Raw genomic sequence first — 12,859 nt, 5'->3', positions numbered from 1 at the left:
TAATCATTTGGTAAAAATCACATTTACAATAAGAAAGCTATTAAAGCATTATCACAAGTTGGATCTTATTGAAGACACTCAGAAGATAAGAATGAGGTAGCAAATTTGAGCAAACTCAAAGCAAATGTTCATGGGAAAAATAGCTAGCTAGCCTCTATGTCATAACTAAAAAGACATGTCTAAAAACAAATATTACATCTATAGAAGTTCAGTTCCTTGTGAAAATAGTAAAATGTATCTGAGGGTTTTATCTCCCATGAAGAGAAAGCCCTAAATATCTTTAGGAAAGATTTCCTGTAAAACTTCCTCACAACATTTGGAAGTCTCCCAAAGAGCAAGAAAACTGTGTTTGATCTACACAGGTACAGTAGGCAGAAAGATGAGTGGAAAAAAGAAAAGAAATGGTGACCTTAGTTTCCATGCAATGACCTTAACAAATTTTAAAAGATCTTAAACATCATCTCCAATTAGAAGTCTTGACATCAGTCCAAATCTTAATGTATTTTGCAAAAGAGCTCATAGTTTTTAAGAAAACTGGTCCATATTAGTAGGAAAATTCAGCCAAAAGAAAAAAGAAACCTTAGAAACAAAAGATACTAATCGCCAAGAACCAAAAATGAAGGGTTAAGAGAGAACTTGAATCATATGTTGAATATTATTTGCAATGACTTTCAGTGTTACGGTCCAATAATCAGACCTAATATATATTTCTTTCTTGGTGAGTTCTCAGAGCTTTTGGATGGGAGCATTTTTAATGAATAAAACAAAGGTAACTGATACCCTCCATTCTTTCCTCATGGTGCCATTCGGTCTATCTTAGGCTTTCATATGGTGCCTATTACTATGGTATAGAAACATTAAATGTCCAAAACAAAAGGTGTTTTTCTCTTTCGGTATTAAAGGGTAATGTTACTGTATGGGCATAATTTTTCTTAGAACATTGATTCAGATTAAATCTTTTTGGAAAACATATGTTATTATTAAGGCTCTATGTCTATTACGGAGGTCATGGAAGTCACGGGCTTTCTGTGACCTCTGTGACTTCTACAGGGGCCAGTGTGGCTGACCCCAGGGCAAAACCAAGCAGCTGGCTCTGCTCAGGTGACCCCGGGACAGCCACACCAGCCACTGATGGAGCAGCCCTCAGGACAGTCAGAGCAGCTGCTGCTCTGGCGGCTACAGGCAGCTGGTGCTGCTGGCCCCAGATGTCTCCCCTCCCCCAAGATTTAATCACAGGTATTTTTAGTGTAAGTCATGGACAGGTCATGGGCCATGAAGTTTTGTTTATTGCCTGTGACCTGTTCATGATTATTATTAAAAATACCCATGACTAAATTGTAGCCTTAGTTATTATTTATTTTTGTAATATTACCATGCCACTTAGGAGCCGCTGTCACAGATCAGAGTTCCATCATTCTAGGCACTTTACAGGCAGAACAGAAAGGCAGTCGCTCTTCCAAAGAGCTTACAATAAGTATAATACAAAACCGATGAAGAGAGAGACAGACAGGGGAGTACAGGAAACAATGAGACAATGTTGGTCACCATAATATGCCGTGGTCTCAGCACCCCAGCAGCCTGACTGTTGTCAAGTTTTTTGTAGGAATCACAGAAAAGGAGAGTTTTAAGAAGGAATCTGAAGGAGATGAGGTAGCTTTGTGGATGTTTACAGGGAACTCTTCCCAGGTGTGAAAGGCAGTGTGGAAGAAAGCACAAAAAAGTGCTTGTTTATAAATGTAACAAGTAGGCAACAATGGAGGTTACATTTATAAACAAGCATTTTTGTGCTTTCTTCCATGCTGCCTTTCACACTTGGGAAGAGTTCAATGTCCTGATTGGAGAGGGGAGGTGACATCTTGATCATGAATGAGAGGTGGATGGGGAGAGGCCAGGAAGGGTCTTAAAAAAGTGAAGACAAGTAGCTTAGATTTGATGCAGCAGAAAAGGGGGAACCAGTGGAAGGAGTCAGAGAGGTGACATGGTCAAAGCAACAGGTTAGGAAAATGATCTTTGCAGCAGTATTCTGAATGCATGTGAGTGGGGAAGTCTGTATTTGTCAAGGCTAGAGAAACAGATATTTCAGTAATCAGAATACAAGATGATGAAAGCCTGTTCTATACCTTGATCTGAATATAGTCAACATGAGGGCTCAGCCTGATCTCTTGCAGTGAGTCCCACACCCTGTGTCTTGCTCCCAATAATGCAATCTTCCAAGTGCTGCTTAGAACCTCCGTCTATCCATCTGCATCTTCCCCATAGAGCATATTGGCCTTTAGGAATCATGAAGGCTAAGATTGTTTTGCGGTTGCTAGCAAGCACTCCATAGCAAGGTACTGTCAGCCAGCTCCAAATCATATAGAAAAAGGAAATAAAGCCACTGCCTCATAATAAGTCATCATTCAGAAAGGAAGAGTGAATCAGGGCATTTGTCACTTGGGAAATATACACATGCTGTTGGCAAGTGTGGGAATTAGATTGTTGACAGTCATCAAGGCTTGTGCCAGGGAAGAGTTCTTTGATTGTATTTTCTGATATTATTAAAAGCTACTTTATCGTATATAATAAATGGGCTGGGCAAAGCCCTGAACTCAAATTCCAGGAGAGGGAAGGATAGGTAGATGCATATGGCCAAAAACCAACTTCATATGGACCTATTTTGGAAGTAATCAACCCCTTGGCACATGGAGCAATGTAACCTACATAGCAAATCATGAAAGCAGTCTTAGCTTGGATACAGCCAATAAGGGGAAAGCAACAACCAAGGTCTGGTGTACTCCATGGACCCATTCTGGAGCAAATTTCCTACATTCAATTCAGGTAAACTGTAATAAGGAGGTTTAGATTAATATATTAAATATATTAATATTTATATAATATATATATATATATGAATATATTAAATATTAAAATGAACACCACAATCAGTATAGCAGCCCCTATGTTATTTATTTTTATATTAAATATATTTTATGCTGTTCCACATTTTCAATATGCCACAGAATGTCATCTTGAGATTTCAGATTCAACAATGCAGTTGACACTTCTAAGAAGTATTGGCTTAGAAACCTTTTTACATCACCTACACTCAGATCACATTTTCAAGTTTTTCTTAGCAATCATGACATCTAGAAACAAATCTGTTTCAAAATAAAAGCTGAAGGAGCACAATTCTGTGGCAAGAAGTGAAATCTGTTGCCACAGAATACATAGAACCCTAGTAATAACCTTAACAACAGAAGCCATGTGGACTGCAGAGCTGAGTTTATCACAGGGTTTGTCCTCAATAAAAGAACTTTGATTAGTAAGTGTTAAGTAAGTGTTAAGACAACACCTCACATGTTCCTTTAAACAATGGAGTGAAATGCTTGTTTTAATAAATCTGTTTGCTATTAGCTTATTTGGACTTTATGCTTTTTTTTTTTACCTGCCTGTTTTGTACTTTCTAATCATACCTTCTTATTTATTTATTGTCCCCTTCAGCTGATCAGTTACAAAGCTGATCTGACATTAAGCTGTTCCTTTTTTGTACCAGAAAAGTAACAAAAAAAGCTAAATCATATGATATTATCCTTCACTTTCTTTGAACCATCTGGCCTGCTGGATCAGAGCCCAACACTGTCAAGATTTCATGATGAAAAACTAATACACTTAGTTAAGAGGGGAAGTTAAAGTAGGAGTGTCGCCCCATGAAAAGTTTGCAGCAATTCAGAGGTGTCCCTGTGAGTTATGTTCAGCCATGGAGGAAGGAAGTAATTGTCCTCAGAACAGAGCCCTATCCTGGCAGTAGGGCCTTTAATGCTTCCTCACATATCTATGACCATTCTCTTCAGCGTAAGGCCTGTATTCAGGCCTGCAGAATATAACAAAAAACATAGTTGCTGAGTTTTTCTAGCTTGTTCTGGCTTCACTGCATTTGATACAGAAGAAGGAAGGACAAGCCTCTGTGTCAGTGCTTTCTGTAATCACAAGGAAGCTGAAAGGAGGAACAATGGTCTCAGCAATCTGTTGACATTTGCTATATTGAATAATCATATAAATAATATAGGTCCAATTCTGGATCTCACGGAAGTTAATGGGAGTTTGGCAGTTGCCTTTATACACAGACAAGATTTAACCCAGTGTTTAAGATCCAAGTTGGCTAAATGGTTAGTAGGACTGAGCCAGGCATAAGGGGAAAGACAGATTAATCAGATATTTCTAGGACAACCTGCAGCTGAGTACTTAATACAATAATTAAGATTTGCCTATAACTGTCCATAATGTATTCTGCTCTTCATCTCCACTAGATGTTGCAGCTTTGTTTATTGTTTTCCTCCTCACTCTCACTATCTTCTTGTTTTATTTTCTTTTATGCCACTTTTCCTGGTGAGGGTTGCACTGGCAGCATGGAGAGTAGGGAGGATCAGACCTCTTTCCTCCGCAACAGGTTCCAGCACTTCCTGGGATCCCCCAGCATTCCCAGGCCAGCCAGGAGATATAATCTCTCCAACATGTCCTGGGTTGGACTCAAAGCCTCCTTCCAGTGGGAAGTGCTTGGTAGACTTCCAGGAAGCCCCCAAGGGAATCCTTATCAGGAGCCCAAACCACCTCAGCTGGCTCCTCTCAATCTGGAAGAATAGCAGCTCTACTACGAGGCTTTCCCAAAGAGCCGAGCCCCTCACCCTATCTCAAAGAGTAAGCCCAGCAACCCTACAGAGAAACTTCATTTCCACCACCTGTACCTGCAATCTCGTCCTGTCATTACCCAAAGTGCATGACCAAAAGTGAGGATAGGGACGGAGAGTGTAAACCGAGAGCTTCATCCGAGAACTCAGCTCCTGCTCCACCATCACCGATCGGTACAGCACCCGCATCACTGCCAACGCTGCACCAATCTGCCAGTCTCTCACTTTCTTTGGTTTTTAATTGCTTATCATTGATCACTGTGGGAAGGCTTTTGTGAAAAAAAAAAGTGAGTCCTGCAATATGCTGTGGTAACCATTAGGCTGGGACAAAATTCTCTCGTTAGTCAATAGTTCCGTAAGAGCTTGATTGAGAGAACCTTACATTTGGTTTTTCAAGCTTCATCATATGTTCCTTAGCTGCATTGTCCAAGAGAAATGCAGCTTATTCAAAGGCATCCTGAATAGAGAAGTGGTCTCAATCATTTTGCTAGAATCCAACAGAGGATGCAGGCCACTAGTCTGATGCATTTCTGGTGGTGTTTCCTGCTAAGTAGTTGGGGTGGCTCATTCTTCACAATTTGGAGTCTCTACATTCAGTCCATCTTTATCCATAGATACAGAAAGTTACAATGATCCAAAATCAGAGATGACAAGCGCATGGATCGCTGTGGCCTGATCTTCATATATGAGAGCGAGAGAAAGGGGTGCAAAGTATTTCTTGCCATTGTTGCTACTTGGGCATCCAGTGATAGTGATAAATCCAATGGGTGCAAGGCTTAATACTATCCTGAGGAACAAATGGAGAGAAGATACTGTGGAGGAAGGAGAGGTGAGTCTCTTGACTATCTCTTCCAAGTGTTTTCTCCTTCCTACCAGCATCATCACTTCATTTTTGCCTGGGTTCACCCAGGTGCTGCTTTTCATCCAGGTGCTGATCACCACAGGCATTGTGAATCTGTGTGACATCATTGGAACCTCTGCCAAAAAGACAGTCTCTCTCCTCCTGTCATAGTTCACTTTCAAGATGTTTAATTACAGCACAAACAGAAACTGCTTTGATCTAGAAAAGATAAGCTCTTTCAATCACTATTTAGTAGCACCTGCCTTTTATATGATTTAAAAAAATAAAATGAAATTAAAAAATAAGATATCACAACTGTTGTCATATTGTGCACTGCTACTGCTGTCATATAATGAAACAATATAAAACTAATATTAAAATAACATATCTTATAAAATAAATTTCAAAACTTCAAAATATTTTTCCCAAATTGCCAGTTGTTCTGATTTAAAATAAATATATATAATTTGTTTTTGTTCCAAATAAGAACAAAAATACATTTTTAAAATCACACACTGAAAAGAGTTAACTGTAGACTACTAAGGTATTTTTCACCATTTCTTAATCAATTTCTCATTGTATGAGCCTGATCCTGAAACTGTTACTCAAGCAAGTAGCCTGATTTCAATATGACTATTCATGTTAGCGTACAAACTAAACAATAAAATTGGAATTCTTCCCAATTTTTCCAGCACACAGTTATGGCTTTTTGCTGTAAGGTAAGTTACTGAGGAATTCTGAGTTCTGACATATTTTTTTTAATTATGTGAAACAACCTTGAAGCATTTGTACTTTTAAAAACTACACGTTTAGCCAATGACAATGAGATTCCAAACAGAAGAGGGCATATCATGGCTTAAAAAAAATCCCAGAACTGTCTACTGACATCAGTGGAAGTCCTGCTTAAAAACTGATGGCACAATATGATCAAAGCAAAGTAAAAAGTAGGTCAAAATTGGGACCTTCGACACCAGCACTGAGACAGAGTGTGTTCTTAAAAAGGAATCAAATACACCAAGTCACTATTATTTGGCCTCTTGATTTCTTCTGAAATGTCATGAGTTTAAAAAGAGCAGATAAGAACAAACATATGATAACAGTTTTGGCAAATACTTTGGTAAACAGTAAAATAAGCATTATTTAGGCAGGAGATTTGGGGAGAAGAAAAAAACATCTCTCTTCCATTATACATCTAGTCCATGGCACAATTTTGTGGTTGGAAGCATAATGCATGTCTTTAACAACAAAATAACACTGCCTGCATACGTACAGGGATAACTAATGAAGTTGTTTTTCTGCTGCTAATTTTTCTTTAGCTTGATGTCATATAATAAGCTGTTGAAGAAAGAACTCCCACATATCTTAGAGACAGATAGTTCAGAAACTGCTCAGTGTTCTCTGGCAAAACAAACAGAGATTCTAACTTAATTTCCAAGGATGAATCTCGGAGGGCTGAATTTATTACTGTATGTTTTATGGGTACGTTAAAATGCTTCAGGGTGAAATACAAGATCTAGCTATTCAGTGAGGTCTTTGATTTTTAATTCATTGTAACAGGAATTTACTTATTTTGAAGAATTTAACTTTGATGGCTGTTTTAATTGCTGCAAGTCAGTGGGCACCATTATTAATATCCAGATAAATGAATCATATTTTACTTTATTTACATTTAAAACTTTATTTAATGAATTCACAGTAAAACACTTATATACACAAATTAACTCCTGCTTGGCCATTAAGACCTAACATCCCCATGAAGGGAAGCAATCGCATTCAAGACAGCACTTCAATGCATGCTTAATTTTAGACATGTTTGTAAATCCCGCTGATTTTAATGGGACTTAATCCTGTGTTTAGTGGTTGCCTGAGTCAGGGCCTAATTTAGCATTAACCCACATATCAAAGTAGTGAGACAATGTACACAACTCTGGGGTCTTGATTATGCCCATCCTCACAGCAGTGTGCAAATAGAGAAAAGGGCAAGGAACTTTCCTCATTCCTCAACCCCTGTGCAGAAGCCAAGCACCCTCACATTCAGGGAGGACAAGGACTATACAAGTTTGGACATCTCGAAGAGAATGAGTTAAGACTTTCTCTCCTCTGAAGCAAGGAGAGACACACTACATTTCAACCTGCACTCCTGGAGGCACTGGGTGTTAGTTACTCTTCAATTCCACTTTTCAGCTCAAACTCCTCTTATTTCTGATTAATCATAGCAATGTTAATATATATATTAGTTCTTATTGTGTCCTGGGCAAGTAAAATCCATCTCTCAACCTCAATAAATTAAATCCAGTGCCTGTAGGATTTACATGTTATGTTGAACATTTTCTCCTGAATGCAAAGTTCAGTCATGCTATGAAACTATGGTGTAGTTACCACAGTTTCACAGTATGACTATACACTGCATAAGATGATGCAGTTAGAAGAAACTGCTGAGCTTTGTGGACTTCAACTCCATCTAAAACTGCTCACTGCTCAGGAATGTTCATAATAGGTTCAAGATCTCCGATAAACCAGATCCTCAATCAAGTAAAAACTTCCAAAAGAAATTCCAGTGTCAGAATTAGCCAGCCATAAAGACCTCCATTTGTAGACACCTCACTGCCAAGAAGAGAGAACCTGTTACTCCCAAACAAGGAGTCAAGGTCATTGCAGAAGGTGGTCAGTGAAAGACAAAAGCTGTCGCATTGCAAGAGCCTGTAGCTACAAAATGGTCACCGCTGCAGATCAACGAAAAAGCCTACAACAGAACTGCAAGTAAACTCCCTACCTAGCATTATGACAAAAATCATCTGAACTTTAAATAACGTATAGGTCATTAGTTGAGGAGGTTTGTTATCAATTAAATAGGCAGTTGCTTAAGGTCATTAATGTATATTAAAGCAAAGGTAGCTTTAGATTCCCTTTCTAGCTAGCCAGGAAAAATTCTCCTTTGAATTTATAAAAGCATTCAATAATGCCATAATGAATCCTTCTCTCAAGGTTGAGTTATCTTACAGGCGAGTCTAATCTTATGCGCATTTAACATACACGAATTCAGCTTTGCGCGGTTGGCAAACACAAAAAACAACAAAAAAGAGAAAAATAACAATTTAAACACTGTACCTGTAGTGTGGGCGATTCCGCCCGCCATTACACTCAATGTAATTTTGACTATACGCGATTTTCACTTTACGCGCTGCCAGTGGAACATAACCCCAGCATAAGATGAGACTCACCTGTACAGTATTACAGCTTCCATCAAAGCAAAGAGTGGTGATTTGAATACTGGGTTGTTACTTAATGGTTACTAATTGCTAGGCTCTTTTTATTTATTTTCGTTTTTTTCTCTTTTCTTTTTTTAATTTCAAATCAGTCAAGATGCTTGAAAAGATATTCTCAGCATCAAATATGTAACATACCATGTTGTTCCTACAATATTGGATACTGATCATTAAAATTGGTCTACATATAACAAGTGTGCAATCCATTGATATATTTGATCAATAACTCTGACAGTGATTTATAATGCAGGAAATGGATACATCAACCTTAAAGCAGAAATTATATAGATAAATAGTTTTTGATTTACAAATCTTGATTTTGGATTTAGGATAGATCAGTGACTGGTTTATAATGCGCAATCATTACAATTACATTTCTAAAGCCTACTCAAATTTGATAACTCATAACTAATTTATAAATCTTGATACATTTTTCACTCTCGTAATTCTCTAAAGCCATTGTTAGAAATGAGCTACATAAAAAGTTCTGATTTGCCTGCTGCAATCAGATTCAGTAGCTTTGTTTATATGACAGCTGCCAAGACTTCTGAATCATTAAGTCAGACTGTGACATGCCCGCTTGTATAACTTGTATTTATTGGCAGGGTATGAAGGTTTTGTAAACCTGTTGTTGGATGTATAAATCTAGTCTCATGTCCAAAACCGAAACAAAATGATAAACATGTACAAAAGTAGTTTTAAAGCCATGGAGCCAGATTCACTCAATCTGATGCATGTAAGTGTAATTTACACCTTCCTGCCCCCTAATTCTCAGGGGCAGAGAGAAGATTCACCATAGGGGTAGCAGACAGTGACCAAACACCTCAGAGTTTCTGCCTAGATGGAGCAGCTTTAAAATCCACCAGGACTCCACACGTTCCCTGCTAGCAGGGAATGAGGTGAATCAGTGCCTCTCAGGCTGCAAGGGGCATTTCAGATATGTCTACACAACGTTTTGGAGCAAGCCTCCCTGCCTGGGTTGAGAGACTCAAGCTAGTTGGGCTCACATTAGCGCTCTATAAACAGCTGTGCAGACAGTGCTTTGAAGTTGCAGCTCATGCTGGAGCTCAGGCTCTGAAACATGCCCAGCCCTCTCCCTTGCCACCACCACTTATTTTGGAGGATGGGCTGGCTCTCTACAAGCCTCATTCCCACAAGGAAGAAAGCTGTGGCTGCTTACCTCAACTGGTGGTCTTTCCATCACTTGAGAATCCCTAAAGCCCATTCAGTGCCTAAGCCCATAATTTCACGGTCTAGCTTTTAGTTATGAAGTGAATAGAACAGATCCTAGGACAGAAGAGAAAGAAATAACTTCTCTAGGTATCATTCACCATTGCTTCCAACTATTGCTTAAAAAGCCCCCATCCCACCCACCCCCAAAAATCCACTGAACACTCTCTCCACACCAATTAGTTATGTGTTATCAAAATATGGTAGAGTTGAGGTATCCTAATATAGTCTAAATCCAAAATCAAGATTTGCAAATTAAAAAACATCTATCTATATTACAATTGTAGGATCAGGTTCTTAATTAGCAAAGTCTAGTGGAACCTCCAATTTCCTTTAATCCATATTTATCTTAAGACAGGGGTCCTGTTTCCTGTGTTACTATCATTGGCAAAATGCTTTTTCCAAAGACCTAACAAAACAAATGTAAAAGACATAGTATTTCCATTTCAGAAAGGAAAAAAAAACAAAGAAATAATGAAAAAAATTCAAACTGAAGATTTAGCAAAACATGTCACTTTATTTATGTAGACCCGATTTTTGTAGACCCAGTCTATTTGAGGCTAAGAACATTTGATGCACTTTGTGCTTTTTCTTAGCAGGTAGGATACGAGGTGCCAAATAAAATGTTCTGTTGTACATGCACTTTCCGTCTTGCAAGTAGTAGATTCATGTCCCTTGCAGAAAGTATTTTCAGCATTACCTCTGATCTGGACTAGTCTCCACAACCCATGAACTATTAAGCACTGCAACTGACTTTGGTGCCGTTTCAAGAAGACACGAATGGCATATTCTGCCATCATGAAGAGCTTGTATTTTGCTGTCACTGAACCTTGGAGGGAGCTATTTTTTTTTAAATTACTTCTCCCACTAATTCAGACATTTATGTTAATACATCATTAGCAATCATGTTTCAATATGGAACATATTTAGGAACAAAGGAAATCATTGGGAAAGAACTAGGTTCACTTATTTTTGCTATTCAAAAATCCAGGAATACATAGGTATACTGATCTTTTTCTACCTTTCATTTGTCTTGAGAGAGAAGCATTTCAAGTATTCAATAAATAAGGCTCTCAGTTTTTCCCACCACTGTTAAATACTGTTGTGTTTAAGCCTCTCTTTTAAAACCTCTGCAGTGTTCTTTGTTTGAACACTCAAATGATGATTAGTTACATTCTGCTTTCACATGACTAAAGTAGAGACAAACAATAGCTAAATAAAGACACAAAAATATTAAATATAAACTTAAGGAAAACTACAAGGGCCTATTTTTCCACAAGGCTCTTAATTTGGCATACAGTTTTCTGCCCCCATGCTGTACATAGCCATAATTTAGAAATCTAATATATACACACACACACATCTAAACTCTATTGTTTGTGTCCTCCTCTGCTTGGGACAGCTTTGCAAATTCACAGATGCAAAATTAGAAGCCATTTTTGAAAACTGTACCTTAATCTACAAAATATATTAACAAATTATTTTACTGAGTATTTGGGAGCTTCAGTCTGTACCTACCATTTCCATACTTGTGGGGTTTAATAGCAGTTAAATGTGCTAGAACATTAACATTATTTTGAAGTTCAATTCCACTTTGAAAACTGATAGTAAAAATAGTAATAGCCTGTGTTATATGGAAGGTCAGACTAGATGATCTAATGGTCCCTTTTGGTCTTAAACTCTGTAAACTAAGTTCTAACTGCTAGTACTACAAATGCAGGTAGCATCTGAAAGCCAAGCTTCATCCTGAGTTTAACCTCACTGGTAACAAAGACTATCTAGCTCTTATATAGCACCTTTCGTGAATAGATCTCAAACCATTGGCAAAGAAGGTCAGCATCATTATCGTCATTTTACAAATGAGGAAACTTAGGCACAGAGAGGTCAAGTGTCACCTAGCAGGCCAGTGGCAGGGCTGGGAATAGAACCCTGGTGCACTAATCCCAGTTTAGTGCACTAGACAATGGGGTCCACTTACCTGCCCTGCATAAAGATTCTGCAATCTAGTGATGATGTGCAAACCAGAATCCAGCTCACTTTCTTATCATTCCAAAGCTCTTCCACTGCTTCTCCTACCACTGCTGCTCCACAGCCTCCTGAAAACACACAGGCCACCTGACTCAGCTCTGCTTCCTCTTTCTCTCCTGAAAAAGAATAGGTTGTTCAGCAATCATTCACCCTGTTCCTTCTCTTTCCATTCCTTGCCAGATCCCATTCTCCTTCCCCTACACCCCCAAACTCTCCCACCAGGACCTCCTGTGCCTAGTCATCTTATCTCAGTCTTCCTATCCCACCAGATGATAAGCCCTCACCCTCCTCCTCCTCCAGCAGATTACACTGCAGGATCAGAACCCTGTGAATGTAAACAGCATCCAGTGGTCTCCCCCAGTACAGAAAAACATGGGGACTGAAACACGTGATGCACCAGCTAAACATTTACATAAATAATAGTTGTTCTGGAAAAAAAGCAGAGAATTTTTTCAGTCTATTTACTGAAAACTCGTATCTCAGAATTTCTCACAAGTTTTACTAAGTTTCACTGGTGGTCACTACTCTGCTGTAAAAACACCCTGCAGGAAAAAAGATATCCTTTCATGACAACAGTGATAGACCCTGCAGTGACTACTTCATAGTCCTCTGCTAACTCTTCCACAAGCTAGTCACACCACTAGAAAGATAGTCACTGTATTTAAAGTATATTGTTTATTTCCACTACAACCAAATTTTAACTACTAATATCCTTCATGGGACATGAAGATCACATATTACACTGTAGTGTTGGTATTTTCTTTCCCAGAGTGTCTACTACATCCTTCATGGAACTGTGAGGATTCTATAAGTTTTTCTGCTTTTCCCTC

The 12,859-nt window shown here is 38.5% G+C and overlaps 1 long non-coding RNA gene across 1 annotated transcript in view; it reads right to left on the bottom strand.

The window, feature by feature from the left end:
- LOC120406464 overlaps window positions 1-12,651 on the bottom strand; it is a 35,996-nt gene extending 23,345 nt beyond the window's left edge. The window contains exon 1 of the long non-coding RNA XR_005599294.1: window positions 11,980-12,651. This is a non-coding gene — a long non-coding RNA (uncharacterized LOC120406464). The remainder of the gene's footprint in view (window positions 1-11,979) is intronic.
- Between the last annotated feature and the right edge of the window lie 208 nt (window positions 12,652-12,859).

The sequence above is a fragment of the Mauremys reevesii genome, linkage group 5 (assembly GCF_016161935.1).
Source record: "Mauremys reevesii isolate NIE-2019 linkage group 5, ASM1616193v1, whole genome shotgun sequence".
Classification (NCBI taxonomy): Eukaryota; Metazoa; Chordata; order Testudines; family Geoemydidae; genus Mauremys; species Mauremys reevesii.
Note: the sequence above shows the minus strand (reverse complement) of the source record. Positions and strands in the feature narration are given on the sequence as shown.